Genomic DNA, 16,995 nt, shown 5'->3' with positions numbered 1-16,995 from the left:
GGGCTCTAGGAGAAGCATTTAATGATGTGGATTTAGCTGAACTGGAGTAAAAACTGCACAAAAAGTGAAGCATTCAATGTTAGGACATTACCGTCACATACAGACGCCACGAAAGGGAGGGGAAAAGACGACACTCCCCTCAGAAACTGCTATACATTCAGCCGCTTCACAGAAGCTAATTAGCTTGTTAGCAGCAGAGGCCAGACACGGAAAACCGTAGAGCTCTGCAACACCAAATGGCTTCTGGGAAACACGCCAGTTCAGGTCTACGCTTTTTACTAGATCCGCTGTAATGCGCATGAAAAAAGAAAGTGCAGCTAAATTATGCACAGGATGTGGAGTACACAGGCGGGTGTGGAGGACCTTCTGTTTTTAACTACCGAAACACCTCACATAATTCAGTTGTCAAACTACCCACGATGACAGACGAGGGCACCTGCAAGTTCCCATCTGACAAATGTTGCCTGGCAACCATCAATTCCTTGAAAGCGTCCCTTAAAGCGACGGTACACGAGCGGAGTTTAGAGCGTTTGACAGGAAGCCAGCATTTCGGGAAGCAGTGCTTCATCATTCTCTATCAGATATGCTAGCATTTGATTCCAAAACAACACAGAGAGCAGAATACAACTCTTCTGAATGGAAAGGAGTGGGAATTGTTTTCATCTGGACTATAGAAGGACATTAGGTGGTCGGCAGACAAGCACAGGTCCTGGCAGCTATCACAGGTCATGGTCTCCCTACGTTTCCTGAGGTCGTCTATCTTATACATGAGCTCTCCAAGAGGCTTCTTGTGCATTGCCAGCCATATAAATCAATGATGCTAAATGAAAGGCCTGCACAGACAGAGACCATAACTACCTAGAAAGACCTTTCCGTAGATCATTTAGACCAGAAGATGGATTCACGTATAAACGGCTCTTTGGATGTGTGTGTATCTTTACGTCATCCTGTATGCGTGGATACTTGTAAAGCAATCAATAAAATGCAACATAACCTAACTTTGAGGGGATTAGCAGATTTGGATAGAGATCTAGAGCAAGCCTCGTTACGAGGGCTTTAGCCTGTTAAGGTGATACAAGTAGCATTGCCACTCTTCCGGGATCACGTCCTCCTGCGACTATCCCCAGCAGGAAAAGCACCAGCTGGTTTCAGAAGCAGGACGAGAACCCACATCCGACAACCCGGCACAAAAAGGCTTTGTCTAGCTGTGGATGGCTGCACCAATATGTGGGTGCATGCTGACTACTCCAGAGAGGAGTGGCATAATGATCTCCGTTGCCTCCGTAAGAGAGCCCTGGCCTAGCGATGATGCAGAGCATCAGTGGCCTCTCTTTGTACAGCAAGTGCTTTATGCCAGACAGCAACAGTATCAGCATCGTTAGTGCACTATTTAGCCAGGAAGCAACAGCTTGTCGATTTTCTTGTTTATGATTCTCTAATCTTCCATAGTGCTCGTCTGAGAAACATGCAAATGACTTCTATAATAGCGACACAGGCTAAAAGGTTTTCCCAGCATTCCATGCACGGGTAAGTAGCAGGATCGCCTCCGCACACTGACAGCAGCGCATGCGTGCTCCGCTCCTCTTTCCCTGGATCTCTGTATGCTCCATCTGCCCAGCAGCACGCCGAATACCATTTAAACACGACATGCAGCACTACAATCTCATTGTGGATGCACCTGGCTGGGAACGTTTAAAAAATATACAGTTATTTTCCAGCTTGTGATAACTTCCTCAAGCACACACACAGAGGAATACTTGTTACTTTCATACCTATCAAGTAATGAGCACTGTAGTCAACAAAAAATGGCAATTCTTTGAAAGAGGATTTTTTTTACTACTGCCCGGTGCTAACGAATTCTTCTAGAGAAATGCCTGAACCCTGGTGCTCATGTTCTATATAAATACAGAGACCAAAAAAAGGATTTAACTGAATTAACCTACAAGTTGACTGAAGAAACCCTCTGTACCTAAAATCTGCATAAGCATCTGGGCTCACTGCAGAAGCTGTTTACTATTATTACTCTAATCCAGAAATGTCCGTGGGCTTCTGCTGATATCAACTCCACTAAACGACGCCGTAAAAATCCAGAAGGGGGTCGGTGAAGCGGAGACTGACGGCCCTGTGCTCTAATCCCGTAAGCGAGTGAAACGTGGTGATGGACCTCATCGTGAGAACTCTCCGGTGAGATAAGGAGTGCCCTAAAGGTAACAGCCAGAAGCAGATACCACCAAGAGTGCGAGAGGGCCCCCATACCCCAGAGCATAGTTAACACCAGACATCATTCTCAGGATTCACCCTCAGATGTTGCATCTGGAGAAGAGCGCTCGCCTGATCTGGAGCTTCAGGTCCGGTTCATTTCACCTCGGCATCATGAAGGAGGCCTCATGTCAGCTGGGAAGCCATCTCACGTCGCTCAGAGCTCCTGAGTTACCCGGCTGCTAGTATCTGTGAGTGACAGGCATATTTTGACCGATTCATAGCACCCCCCCAAGGGAACAACTCGTGATACACACACCTCCCAAAGACGTCGGCACTTAATGCTCAGAGAAGTGATGCCCTAATAAAGCACACGTCCATCAGGATGTTAAACACATGAATTTAATGGGTCTCGTTATCCATCCATCCATTCATCCATCACTGCTTACTGGGTCATGATGAGAAAGCACAGGCCATAGCACTCCAGCCAGCGCATGCACTTTGAGAGAAACCAATTCACGTAACTGCAAGGTTTTTGGCTATGAAGGGGAACTATGGGAGGATGGGCTAGAGGAAACCCACACGGACCCAGGGGGAGCGTGCCAATTGCACAGCAGTGGCAGAGGCGTGTGGTCGCGGCGTCGCCCACAGTGCCACCGTACCGCCTTTGGTCTTATTGATTCAGATTGAATACTAGAGAGCTACAAACAATCAAAGAACATTATCTAATCTATAAAGTCCTATAATTCCTCAAGTTTCCTAATGGCCTCCATCTGGCTCCCTGTGCTTTGAAACCAAATCACTGCATGCAACAGCAAAAACTGAATCAGGCAATGAGTATGAGGGACGTTAAAGTGTATGAGTCTGTCAGCATTACCGCATCGCAGACGACAGCTGCATTTACACGGGTGAAATGCCACAGCACGCTGAAAATTGCTAGCGCCAATGCTGCATGGCAGATATGTCTGCGACCAAAGGCAATGTGTTAGGGTGGGTTTGTGCTGGTAACTATCCCAGGCAGCATAGGATACAAGGCTGGGGATCACCCTGGATGGGATGCTAGTTCATCAAAGGGGACACACCCACAACCAAACCCTGCAGGCAATTTAGAGACACTCATTAGTCTAATACAGTGTTTCCCAACCTGGCCCTCGGGGACCCACAAACAGTTCACATTTTTGCACCCTCTCACCTCCATACCAGAAAGTTAACATTTTTGTTCTCACCGATATACCCTGTGAGCCACTCGATACGAGTCCCACATCAGAGATGAAATGGGCCACACAAAACAGCCCCCACATTGCAAAATGTGGACCGTCTGCGTGTCTCCAGGGACCAGACGGTGAAACACTAGCCTACTGCGATATCTTTGGCCTATGGGAAGATGCCAGATCCCCTGGAGGAAACCTGGACAACATGGGGAGAACATGCAACCTCCACTCACACAGCACAGAGGCAGGATTCAAACCCCCCAAGCAGGAAATGTTAGGAAACAAGGCTATCTGCTGAGCCCCCCTGCTGGCCAGTGCTAAAACTTCCAAATGAATAATCATACCCTCATGCTACAGGTAACATATGGTCATCCAATGCAGATTATCTCAGGGGGCTCATGCTCTGGGCCTGTTGGGACTGACTCAAAGACAACTACAACTCTATACTGGTTATGGATGGCTGGACGGCTGGACGGACGGACAGATAGATAGTCACAGGCCCACGATCACCCTGGATAAAGTGCAAAGGGTGGGCGGGGCTTAGCACTACATATAGTCTTGTTTTATAAGGCTGCTTCATTTGCCTCAAAGAGCGACACTCCAGTCACTCAGGATGCCAGTTGCATTCATTGCTCTCCTTAAGAGAACCTCATGCAGCTGCTGGACCTGACTGCCACAAGCAGACTCTATGATTAGCAACTATCCCTCTCCATAGACTGATAGATATATATCTATATATAGATATACTAAATTAATCCAAAGAAAGATGCACTAAACATGGAACGGCTAGACCAATGGTCATAAATAACTCCAGATTGTTGAGGAACCCATGCTTACAAAGTGTCTTAAAAGTAATTTGGCAGCGGGAGGGGGGGGGGCAGTCCCAACAGAAGCCCTGTTCTCTAACAAGTTCGCTCTTTAGTGCCATGCCTTGCTGTACCTGGATCATCATTACAGGAAGAGTTTAACCGCTGAGAAGCAGGTCAGTTTAGTGCTACACTCCTCGTGGTGTACCTACGATTCCTCCGGCTGCTGCATTTAATCCTCGCAAACGGAAAGCGGTCATCGAGGTGAGCCCCCCAGCCCCCCAGTCATTAATCAGTGAGTCACACTCCCTTACTCGCCGGCATTCTCATGCACGCTTAAACGGTATCCGACATTCACCCCGAAACCCCAGTCAAGGTCAGAGCCCATCCAGCTAATCGGTCCCACAAAGCAATTAGGGATTGGGATCAAGCTGGAACTGGTGCAGCCAGCAGTCCTGGAAAAGGGGGTCCAGGGTGGCTCTTTGGCTGCTTGAGCCACGAGTGAGGCGTGCAGATGAAGGAGATGCTCTCAGCGTGTACGAGTGCCTACACGGCGGGCTGTGTGCTACACACAGACGGGCGTGGGTGGCACAGCAGGCTTGGGGGGCAGATTTCCACTGTCAGCAATAATTCAACTGAATGCTTCTCCGCTGATCAGCTCTAAAAGAATTTTCGCGGCAGACTCACGGCACCATTAGCGTGCCATAAGGTGATGTGTAGGCAAATGGGCTTGGAATAAATAAAGAGAGGAGTAAATGAGTGACGGAAAAGAAGAATGTGGAGTGGACACGCTGGAGGGCTCAGCACATGGCAACAGCCACGGTGTTCAGAGGATGGTCCCGGATCTGTCACGTAAGCTCAACATCGAACACATGGCGTGTCCCCGTGAACCGTGGGAAACGGCGGGGTGGGGAGCAGAGCGCATTCAGCTTTGAAGTGACCCTTTGCCAGCTGAAGTTTGTTTGGTATCAGTCTTGAAGGAGCAAAGAAAGCAATGGGTTTGCAGGTGACATAGATATGCTACCCTTCATTTGAAGTAACGTGATGTGAATGCGAAGAAATGCTGCGGCTTCTTCGGAAATGCCCACCTTTATTGGCATTGTTTTTCCCCGGCATTGCTCCTATAGGATCTGTCATTACCGTGAAGGTCGTCTCAGGCCGAAAGCACTTTGACTTTTTTTGTAGTGAATCAGTCAGCACCAGCAGACATGCGAGTCCTCTGTGTGGGAATATCACTGGGCATAAACAGAGAGTGTCTGTGAAGTCCAAGGCATTAGCTTAAAGGCCTCAATGCCGTCAATGGCCTGTGCCAAACGTTAGGAACCGTGCGAAGCTCAAGGGAAGCTCCCAGCTTTACACCAGGGAGAGACAAGCGAGATGTAGCCTTTGGCGGTCACCTGCCCCCCCCCCCACCCCGATAAAGAAGTGAGCCAATTGGCAGGCTGCTGGCCTTCAAAGCCCCACCCCCTACGTCCCACACAGTACCCCACACAACCACCCCATGGGGTAATCTTACATTAAAAGAAATAAAATTAATAGCAGCGGACAAAGCCATAGCAGCACCAAGACAGCAAATAAAAAATTGTAACAGTGCAAACAGAAGTAGCTATACTACTGCAAAGACTGTAGATATAACTAATGAGCAGGAATGTGGCCCTCAGGATTAGTGGCCTTATTGTGTGACCCCAACCACTACCTTCTAGGCTAATTCTTATTGGTTACTTCACCAGATTATGTTGTTATGTTAGCCAATGACAAACAGCAGACAATTTAATGAAGCCTCCTTTCTCATATTTCTAGATTTATCCTAATAGTTAAGTTTATTACATTACAATAATATCGACAACTACTGCAGTGATAGTAGTAGTAAAGACTAACACCGGGGTGCCCTGTGCTGCCTGGGATCAGCTCCAGCCCCCCACGACCCCGAGCAGGATAAGCGCTTATATGATGGGCAGATGGATACATGTGACTCTGGCTGTTTAAAAGATGAACGCAAGCCATGGTGTTCCATGTCACATCTGCATGCCTGTGCAGTGGCCCCGCGTGGCTCTATTTATAGACGGTAACTAGTTCAGTGCACGTTGCCTCTTGGCAGTCGGCGATGGACGGGGACACTGACGGGTCTCGCTCATCGATGGTGGCTCCCAGCTGCTACGCGTTGCATTCATGTAGCCTCGGCCGGGCTCCTGTGATAAGCCTCACCCCTGACAGGAGGAAACAGTTCTGAAGTAATTCATGGAAGTATCTCATACTGTCTGGAGCATTTTCGCAACATTATCCCAGCCCAAAACCCCTAGTAAGCTAGCCAGAGGTGGCAGTGGCAAGGAAAAACTCCCTAGAAGGAAGAAACTTTGGGAGGAACCGGACTCAGAGGGGGAGCCCATCCTCCAGGGGGCAGCAGAGGAAGCCCTAACCCTAACCAGACACAAAGGGGGAGCCCGTCCTCCAGGGGGCAGCAGAGGAAGCCCTAACCCTAACCAGACACAAAGGGGGAGCCCGTCCTCCAGGGGGCAGCAGAGGAAGCCCTAACCCTAACCAGACCCAAAGGGGGAGCCCGTCCTCCAGGGGGCAGCAGAGGAAGCCCTAACCCTAACCAGACACAAAGGGGGAGCCCATCCTGCAGGGGGCAGCAGAGGAAGCCCTAACCCTAACCAGACACAAAGGGGGAGCCCGTCCTCCAGGGGGCAGCAGAGGAAGCCCTAACCCTAACCAGACCCAAAGGGGGAGCCCGTCCTCCAGGGGGCAGCAGAGGAAGCCCTAACCCTAACCAGACCCAAAGGGGGAGCCCATCCTCCAGGGGGCAGCAGAGGGAGCCCTAACCCTAACCAGACCCAAAGGGGGAGCCCGTCCTCCAGGGGGCAACAGAGGAAGTCAAATGAAGTCAAACAAAATCAAAGTAGGTGATGGTGCTGCTTCTGTCAGGATGAATGTCGGTGTGCTAGCAGAGCAGGGCAGACAGGAAGGACATCCCACAGTCTGCAAGCATGCAGGAAGGCGACTGAGCATCTCGAAATCGCCTGTAGTTTGTGTGACTGTGCGTGAGTGTATGTGTGCGTGTGTGTGTGTCCCCTGTGATGGACTAGCTTCCCATCCAGGGTGTGCCCCTTCCTTGCGCCTTATGCTGCCTGGGATAGGCTCCAAGCCCAGGCTGGGTGACCCTGATCAAGACAAATGGTTGAAGAGACGGGTGGATGGCTTCAGCTGGTTTGTGGAAGACTGTGTGGTGTTGATACCATGCCTTCCGTGTTTGCTTCACACGTTCTGATATGTGACGGTTCAAAGACACGTTCTCACTCGCAAATTAGCAAGGAATCTCGAGCGGGTCACCTAGCACAGCGCCGAGACACCTGGCAGCTTCTCCGGTACGCCCCGTGAGTCTGTCGGCGCGAGTCCCACGTCAGAGACGGAACAGGCCGCTCGTCGCATACATCTCTGTGCTCTCAAGGCTCCTTTCGTTCTTTACTCTCAGCTCGGCAGTCGGTCCAGGCTTGACGGTCATCTGGCATGCCAATTATGGTGGTGTAGAGCGGAACAAAAATACCCCATAATGACTGAAACGGTGAATGTAAGAGCAAGCTGGGAAACAACGGCGAGAGAATCAAATGCAGCCCTGCAGCACGACACTAGCAAAACCTTCTCTAGCGAAACTTATTTGCTCGTTTTCTTCCTAATGCTGTCAGACTCCGCTGCCCATCGTGGGCTTATTGTGGGCAAGTCAGAAGCGGAGTCACCCCAGCCAGCTCTGAGCGGTTACGCTACAGGAAATAAAATTATAATAACTAGGGCGATTATAGGATTTGGAAGCGTAATTATGGGGGACACTTTGGCCCCTTGAAGAAACACAGGACACCCCCCACAAAGCTGGTTTGCAGGTAGGGGAGGGGGTGCCCCCACAATTAAATCTGCTAAGGGTGGAGATCCCCCATGAAAATCGTTAAATGGTTTTAGGATTATTTTTCAGGGAAGGATGAGACAAAAACATTATAATAAACCGGACCTCCAGCTCTAGAAGCACCTGTGATAATGGAAAGTCCCTGTGTGGCACTAAAGTTTCCCTACGATGCCGCTAAAGTTCCAAGAATGGCTCTCTGGGGGCAGCTGAATCCATTTAGGCGACATCACCTGATGGGGGCCTGGGTGGGGGGCGCGGGGGGATGTTGTATTTCCAACCCTCATCTCTAAACGTCTTTATTTATTTCCATCTGGCTCTATTGAAAAGCCGGTTTGCCCTTTCTAGTCCCTGGACAAAACGCCGCCGTTTCTTCCTGAAGGTTTCCCGACTTGCCCGGCAAATCTCCCATATCCAATTTCTCCTAAAAATGACCCTCGGTGAGTAATGCTGTGACAGACACTTGGGACCCCCCCCCCCATCTAATCGCGGGCAGTATTGCTGCTGTTCAGGTGCGATTGACCTCAATTACTGTGGCCGAATCCTGAGATTAACCCCAAAAGGCTTAAAATGCTAAGCCCCCCCATCAATATCTGAAAACACTTCATACACCACCTCCCTCAAAAAGGGCTACAGATGAGCCATCCGAGATGTACCCCCATGTCGAAATGGGGGGAGGAAGGGGAGGCGAAACTAACAAGGACCCGCAGAAAATGCATCCGCTAAGCGATGAGAGAGGCCTATGCCGAGACGAAAGTAAAACCTGAAAATGATAATTAATCCTCCACATGCCTCACGGACATCAGCATGGGATTCATGGAATTGCACGGCATGCGTGTCTGTGTGTGTGTGTGTGTGTGTGAGTGTGTCTGTGTCTGTGTCTGTCCGTGCTGGGGTGTGAGCGTCAGTGTAAAAAAAAAAAAAAAACACACACATGTACCACCCTGAATGCTCTGCTGATGAATATGTCTTGACTAGCAGCTACAGCTTTCGCTTACTTTCACTTAGCAGACGCTTTTCTCCAATGTGACGTGCTGTAGAGGAGTCAACTAGGCATAAGTGCAGCTACAAGTGTAAGCAGTAGTGGGGCAGGAGCTAATCAACAACTTTGAAACAAAGAAAGAACCTAATAATACTAGTGAATGACTAACTGAACGGAATTACTAGGCTTCAGTACAACAAATAACAAAAGTTATCCTTAGAAATCAATACAAACAGCCTTTCCTTTATTGTGCTGTCAGTACAAATACGTGGGTCCCAGCTCGTCTAATAACAGTCTATAAGTGCTTCAGCAAAACTGACATAGAAGCGAATCCTCGTATGGCAAATATTCAATTCCTCACTACAGTCGCATGGCCTGGCGACAGGCTCACTCAGGTTCATGTCATGATCACAAGTCTAATCGCGTTCCTCAGTTGAAGGAAGATGAGATGATGAATCTGAGGAAAGGCTGGTTCTTCTGTGATTAAGGTCACTTGCACAGGTGAGTAGAGCATCAGCAGAGCTGGCAGACGCCAAAGGGGGAGGGATTAGCGTGTGCCGTCAATCAATGCCGCTTTTAGGCCAATGAGAGTCCAGCAAAAGCCACCGAAGTACGTCAGCAGGGGAGGGTGATCGAAGGCACCATGGCTCCCGAAGGCTCCGGAACCATGTTAAGTGGAAGGATTCGAGCAGCAGCAGAGCAGGCAGAAGGTTAACAGCAGCAGTGCCTGAGATGGACAAAACAGAAACACTGTAGAAGATGAAAGACCTGGGAGGGAATGATAGGGAACAGACCCAGCTGGTTTCCTCAAAACCTCCCAATGAAGAGGTGTGCCTACCAGGTAGAACTCCCCGGGCCCAAAACCTGCCCCTCACGGGGGTCTCCTCAGATTACGCTGTAGCCTAACCAGATCTCAGCACTCTCCCCATATATGCCTCCATCTCACAGACCCACCCCCTATAAGACATGCTGATCTGTGCTGACGTTCCCCATTGCTGTCCTGCAGGCTACATCAGGAGGCTGGTACTAGACAAACAGGCCGAGGGACGTGGTCCTCACACAAACCAGACATGGGGATTTGGGCTCTTAGTTTGGACTATTAAAAGGGGGAGATTCATCACAGAGCCTGAATCGCAGCATGGTGCCGTAATGAGGAAATAACGACGTCAGCTGGACAGCCGTCCCAGAGGGTTACATTGTTACTGCCGGCTAGTATGGTGACCCGTCAGGTGCAAGCACCTGTACATCCACAGCAAGGCTGGCGCTGGGACACGTTATTAAATTTCAGAAGATAAATTTCTGTGGGGGGATGTGGGGTTGAGGCCCATGCTTGCAGAGCGTGGGGAGTTGGTGTGACATCCACCACACCTCTGTGGGCATCAGGGGAGAAGAGACAAGGAGTCCTGCTCTTCACAAGGCCCTCGTTCTGCTTCACCTGCGTATCAAATCGATTGAGCCTGCAGTTTACCGTGCAGGAGACTGGGCCAGTCAGCAAGGCAGCCCTATAATCTGGAGCTTGTGTAACTGACCCAGCCTTCCGCGGTCAGCTGGAAGGTGCCGGAAACGCATCACCTTCTGGTCCCAAGCGTCCGGGCAACTCGTAAAACTGGGCGGACAGAGCTTGACATGGCTGGACCCTTATCTGCTCCCCAGAGGTGGGATGGGGGGGGCATCCTGAGGCTCGAGTAAAATCTGATCAAGCGCCAACGGTCAGGAGGCGAGAAAAGCAGAGCTCTCTCCAGATGGGCTGGAGGAAAAAACACAGCATCTGGGTCAGAGGAGGTAGAAGGGCCCGCGCTCCTCTTCCAGAATGAGCCCGATCCTGCCTGCCGCTCCCCAGGCCAGGCTGCAGTGCCCAGACACATAAAGCCGTCAGCGGAGACAGGGCACGGCCCTTTATGACACGGGCTCCTGTGTAAAAAGCCAGCATTGACTTCCCCCCTAATGGCCAGGCTAAAAATACAGCCACAATAACAGCTTTTCATCCTACCTCACAATTCAGTGCCTCTGAATCAAGGTTCCCAGTTACATGCCTGTTGCAGCATAAAACGACGGCAGAAAACACGGTGCCGGTTGCCTTTTCTCCGCAAGTCATAGGACGGAGCGGCCCAACTGGTGGAAAAGTGTGACTCTATTTTAAGTCCCACGCCAATACGAGCAGTGATTCAGCAGGTCCTCATGTGTGGGCAAGTTAGAAGGGCAGGCGTGGAAACAGGTGCGCACGGTGGGTATCCTGGCGATTTAGCCACAGGTCCTTCTCTAGCGTTATTGTAACACAGCACTTTCTGGCTGGAGACCAGGGAGCCGGGGGCGTCTCCGTTACTCTCGGCACGGTACGCGCCGGGAAGGCCCTCCCTAAAGCTTCATGCTTTATGACATACGTGCCATGATTGCAGAACTTGGGGCCGTCCGATTCGTTAAATCACTCAAACTGAGTGCCATCCTATTACATGCTACATGTATGAAAATGTGCATTATATTAGAGCCTGTTATTTATCACCATCAGCGACTCCTTGTTACTCTTCGTTGGTGAGCTTGCATGTTTCTTACTGGCATATTGGTTTCTTGGCTTGCTTTCAATGCATTATTGGGGATTATTATTGGGGACATCGGGGATGTGTGGCAAGGCCCTTAACCCCAAACACTGCTCCAGGAACACTGGATAAATGCCTAATATGCTTCTGTGTCTGTTCTTCACTGGAGAGCAAGACATGTAAAAACTCAAGAAGCTCCATGTACTTTTGCTGGTATAACAGTGATTAAAGCATCATTGGGACTAAAACCGTCACTTACGGTATCAGTCAGAAGTTTGAACACGCAAAGCCGGCCACAAAGGAGAGTGATGGTGCCGCATAACATGACCTGGTCATCTCACCTAAACACGGCAGAAATGGGTTTGGAGGAGTTTGACCAGAGAGCGAAGAAAGAGTTGTCAATAAGTGCTCAGCATATATGTGGGACCACCTGGACATCTGGAGAAGCATCCCAGGAGGCCACCTCATGAACCTGGTGTCAGGAGAAAGCGGGGTCAGCCGGTCCCTGAAGTAACTGGGGTTAAGGACCAAATGGTGGGACCACTCTGCCAACCATGGGATTTGAACCAGCAACCATCTGAGTCCCAACACACACAGCTGCATGCTCCCCCCCCCCCCCCAACAAATAATAATTATTTTTATGTGTGCATAATTCCATAGTTATTTCATAGTTTTGATGTGATATCTTTACAGTACATTTACATTGGTTACTTATGGTTAAGGTTAGGGCTGGGTTAGGGTTTAAGGTCATCATGTTGGGATTAGAATTTTCTCCATAGAAATGAATGGAGAGTCCCCACAAAGGTATAATTGCAAACCTATGTGTGTGTCTGTGCGTCTGTGCGTGTTCTTGTGAACATGTGTGTGTCTGTGCGTCTGTGCGTGTTCTTGTGAACGTGTGTGTCTGTGCGTCTGTGCGTGTTCTTGTGAACGTGTGTGTCTGTGCGTCTTCTTGTGAACGTGTGTGTCTGTGCGTCTTCTTGTGAACGTGTGTGCGTGCCTCAGTGCGTGTTCTTGTGAACATGTGTGCGTGCCTCAGAGTATTACTGCCCGTTTCAGGCCCCTTCAAGCGAGATTTGATGACTCATTACAGAGAAGGGATGCAGTGTCAAGGTAAGATGATCAGTCCCTGATAGTTCCATAGGCCAATGCAGCCCAATCAGCTTTAATGAAAATTACGAGAACTAAGTAAAAGGTCCAGGAGAAAACATTTAGGAGCTGGACTCTGCTTTCTGAAGAGGGATCTGCCCTTTTTGGAGTCTTACAGAGGAGGTTAGTTCTGGTCCAGAAAGCAAAATTCCAGACCAAGATTTTGTTTAAACCAACCAGTTGAACATACGGAGTTACAGTCACAGAGTACTCTGCTGGTTGGGTGAAAGAAAATCTTGGTCTGGATTTTAAATTTTTGGACCTGAACTGTCCTCCTCTATTCTCTTAGTTTCAATCAGAAGTATATAGTTTACCATCTCTTAAAGGGCCAGTAGCTCTCTCTATGAGTATGCCTTCCTTCAGGAAAAGCTGTTTTATTTGCTGATCTCAGATGGCCCCTCATGTCCTGTCCTGACAGCGGGGAGCCGCTTCCCCAAAAGACCCATGTTCAAAATCCTCACTTCTCCTTCCCGACACTAGCAGCAAAGCCCAAAATCAGTTCTGGAGCTAATCCACTTGAACCGGGATTATATGGGGAACGTAACAATGGAGAATGACACGGAATGCGAATACGAGACTCATTCAAAGAACACAAAGCAGGGCGTTTAACAGGTACAAAATACCAGCGTGTACACATTTCTATAAATATGAAGGGAACTGTTTACAATGCAGACAGTTTGGTCAGATTCCACGAGTCTTGTGCTGTGTGGTATCACATTCCCACACGTCTGCACCTCCCACACGCACTTCAGGGACGCGTACCTTCCGTAAAGAGGCACACAGTGCTGCTGAACCCCTCCGACCGACGTGACTCTCTCGCCATTTGCGATTAATGGTCCGCAGAAGCATGTGTGTCGGTCCCTTGGCTGGTGGCGGCGGGAGGAAGAGGAGACAGGGCGCACACACACACACACACACACCCGCCCAACGCCTGGAGAGGCACACTTCTCAATAAGCACACAACTACATAGCAGTGATCGGTAAGCACAGAAACATCTTACCCCTCCCCAAAGAAAAATTAAACATCCATTAAGTATTTCAAAAAAGATGAGTGTGATGAAGATGAGGAAGAGTACGTGAATAAATCAGTAGAAATCTACATTGTTACCCCCCCCCACCCCACATTAGAGAATATACACACACAAACACACACACAACCCCAAGCAAATGAAAGGCTCTATAGGGTTAAGCAGAGATCAGAGAAACTGAGGCTGACCATAAGGGAGAGGATGGCAGATACATCGATTCAGAAGACAAAGCAGACACACTCACTGGAGGAGGACGGGTGATTAATAAAACATTAAAGGTGATGACCAGCATCCCACACACACCCACTGGGGTTCCCCATTACCACATAAAGGGTTCGAGTGCGTCAGCAAGGGAGAGGGCGTCAGCTTACGTAGCATCCCAATCCTGCAGCATCGCATCAACATCTCTGAAATGTAACTTTGCCCCCCCACACGCAAACGCACGGATCACCAAGGCTATGACTGTGCAGCTGTCACTCTGCTCCCATGAAGCCATGCACCTCAGATTACGCCCAGAACTGCAAACGAGAACTTCGACATCAGCAGTGGATGCCAGCTTAACAGAACCTGAAATACCCCCCCCCCCCCCCTTCTTCCTTAGCCAGGAAGCACTGAGTTAGGAGAATGTGCGAGCTCACGTTCTTCAGTCTCTTTTTATATGTGGGGTGGGCCGTGACGCCCCCCGCTGGCTGCACGCGCTCGTCGATCTCACTGCTACTGCCGGCTGGATGGGCGGCTGATCAGCACGCTCCCCCATACTTCATTCATTCCAGGTGTTTCTAATGGCCGGCAGCTAGGTTTGGCACGCTCTGCCACTCCGATTCGCGCGACGTGCCTTCGGCTCCACCGACAGCAAAATGCCCTCTGATCACACCACAGTGCTAACTGGGCACCAGTTAGCGGCACCGTCTCTCGTGCTCCCGAACGGAACCTGCGGCTCTTTACTGCCCCTCCTGGTCTCTCTCCCTCTCCGGTTCCGTCCTTGCGATCAAGGCAGGGGGTGACAACAAGTCTGTCTTTTAGGAGGGGAGGTGTGGACCACTCTGGTGACAAGAGCAAAGTAATTGCGACGAGCTGGTAAGACAGGACACGCACGCTCAGACAGTCGCTGTCTGCTCTCATTGTGGCACAGAAGCTTTAAATGCACATCGACCGTCTGCGATTTCCGAGGCCGCTCAGCGGACGGAGAAGTGCGCGTGAAGTCGCCCCCCCCAGCACGCTCAGCGCGCTCCTGCGCTCAGAAGCAGAAGGCAAACACCCCCGGCGGTAATGATTCTCCGGCACCAGCCTCAGCACAGTGGGAAAAGGGAGCAGGGAGATGGAGGAGAAAAGACATTTAAAAGCTCAGAAAACCAGCGGTCCCCCCAGATCCCGTCCGGGGGGGCAGGGTGGGTGGAGGGATCAATTCCTTAAGAACCGAACCAAGACCGACCAGAGCCGAACAAATATCTGTCTGAACTTGCAGCAGACTAATGAAACAGGATTGAAAAGGAGCAGGGGCGTCCCGGCTTGGGGGCGGCATCCACGTACCTGTCCGTCCCCGGAGTTTCTCTTTTCCTTCCTTTTCTGCGCTGGGCGCCTGATCCCGGTCCGTAAAAGCACAAGCCGATCGGCAGCGCCGGACTCCTGCGTGTTTCCCGGCGGCGGTAACACTCCGCTCCGCTGCGCTCCGCCCGAGCACAGTGACGGCGCTCTGGATGTCAGACACTTCCAAGCTGGAAAGGGGGAGGGCGGTGAACAGAGTGGGGGGCAATGTCCTTCGTCAAAGTCCTTTTTCCCCTCTCCCTCCCTTTCGTTCGGCTCCCCTACTCTCTCTCCTCCTGTTACTTCCCTCCCTCTTTAGTCGGAGGGCACAGGGAGAGTCGGAGCAGTGAATGTGCTGGATACAGGGAGTTCTGTGGGTCCCCTTGGTGAAGGGGCGGCCCGCCCGCCGGATTCTCCGCTTTGACAGATGTGCCCCCCGGGGCGGAGCTCAGCCCATCATCCGCGCACAGCTCCCGGCTGAACTTGGCCGCAGACTCCCAGGCTGACTTGCTACAGGCTCCTCGCTGCTTTCATTTATCTTCCAGGCGCTTGGTCTCGGTGGCTGAAAGCTGAGTCTGTCTCTCTCAGTCTCCCCTGCTCTTCTCTCACCTTCCTCTCTCTCGCTCTCCTCTCAGCTCTCTCTCTCTCTCTAGCTTTCTCTCTGTTTCTCCCACTCCCTTCTCTCTCCTCTTCCTTTAATATTTATTTTCACTCTCTCTAGCCGTCTCTCACATTTCTCACTTTTTCCTTCTCTATCTTTTTCTCTTCTCTCGTCCTCGCCCATCCATTCTTCTTCTCAACCCTCTCTTACATCTTATATCCTTACTCTTTTTTCTCTCTCCATCTCTCCATCTTATTTTTTTCACTCTCTTTCTCCTGTCAGCTCTCTAGCCCTCTCTTCCATCCTTTACTCACTCTTCTTCTCCCTCCCTCCAGCCAGCTCACCTTATACCGTTCTCTTTAACTTCCCCCCCCACACACACACTCCCTTACTACTCTCCACTTCTCCCCTCCTCCTTTCTCTCATTTCTCTTCACCCCTCCGGTTCTCCCTCACATATGATCATTATCCTTAAGGCAAACACCGGCACTTTTAAACGCTATGGCGCCAGGTTGCAAGGCGCTCCCTTTGCTTCTGACCTTAGGAGGCGGGGGGGCCGCAGACACAGACGTACGGAGCGCAACCTCCTACGCGCTCGGCAATTAGCGGCGGAAACAAATCGGGAGTCAGCTCCCTATCGCTCCCCGAGCATATGGCGGGGGGAAGCGGGCAACTACAAAGGATATTCATCCGACAAAAAAGAGGCAATTTTCATTTTTAGTCTAAAAACTATCCTACTTAATATAACTTCCCTGTCACTGTTGCCCTCCCAACAATGCAGGGAAGGTGCCAACACCGCCGATACACAGTAACGTCATTAACTCGGTGTGGAGCCCCGGTCTCACCTTTTTTTGTTGCTAAACTGTAAAGTAATTATAGCAAACAGTAAGCAGTGCAAATAATACGAATCTCCTCCTTGTTAATGGATATACTAGCACCGAGAGTCACTTAAAGCGCCTTAGTACATTATCATCCTGCCTCGATTTATTGTCTGATAACAGGAAATATTCAGGTTTTTCTGTGTGTGCACACACACACACACACAGATGCATTGTTTATTTTCTATGTTG

The 16,995-nt window shown here is 50.3% G+C and overlaps 1 protein-coding gene across 4 annotated transcripts in view; it reads right to left on the bottom strand.

The window, feature by feature from the left end:
* Positions 1-16,737, bottom strand: part of LOC125720292 (leucine-rich repeat and immunoglobulin-like domain-containing nogo receptor-interacting protein 2) — a 227,632-nt gene extending 210,895 nt beyond the window's left edge. For 3 of the 4 annotated variants that reach the window (XM_048995508.1, XM_048995505.1, XM_048995506.1), the window contains exon 1: positions 15,332-16,737. The gene's annotated coding sequence lies outside the window, so the exon portion shown is untranslated. Of the gene's footprint in view, positions 1-9,338; positions 9,818-15,331 lie in introns of those variants that run through there. The other variant, XR_007385409.1, reaches the window with a different exon arrangement.
* Positions 16,738-16,995: the final 258 nt, after the last annotated feature.

The sequence above is a fragment of the Brienomyrus brachyistius genome, chromosome 25 (genome assembly GCF_023856365.1).
Source record: "Brienomyrus brachyistius isolate T26 chromosome 25, BBRACH_0.4, whole genome shotgun sequence".
NCBI lineage: Eukaryota > Metazoa > Chordata > Actinopteri > Osteoglossiformes > Mormyridae > Brienomyrus > Brienomyrus brachyistius.
The sequence above is the reverse complement of the archived record's forward strand: the minus strand, read 5'-3'. Positions and strand labels throughout refer to the sequence as shown.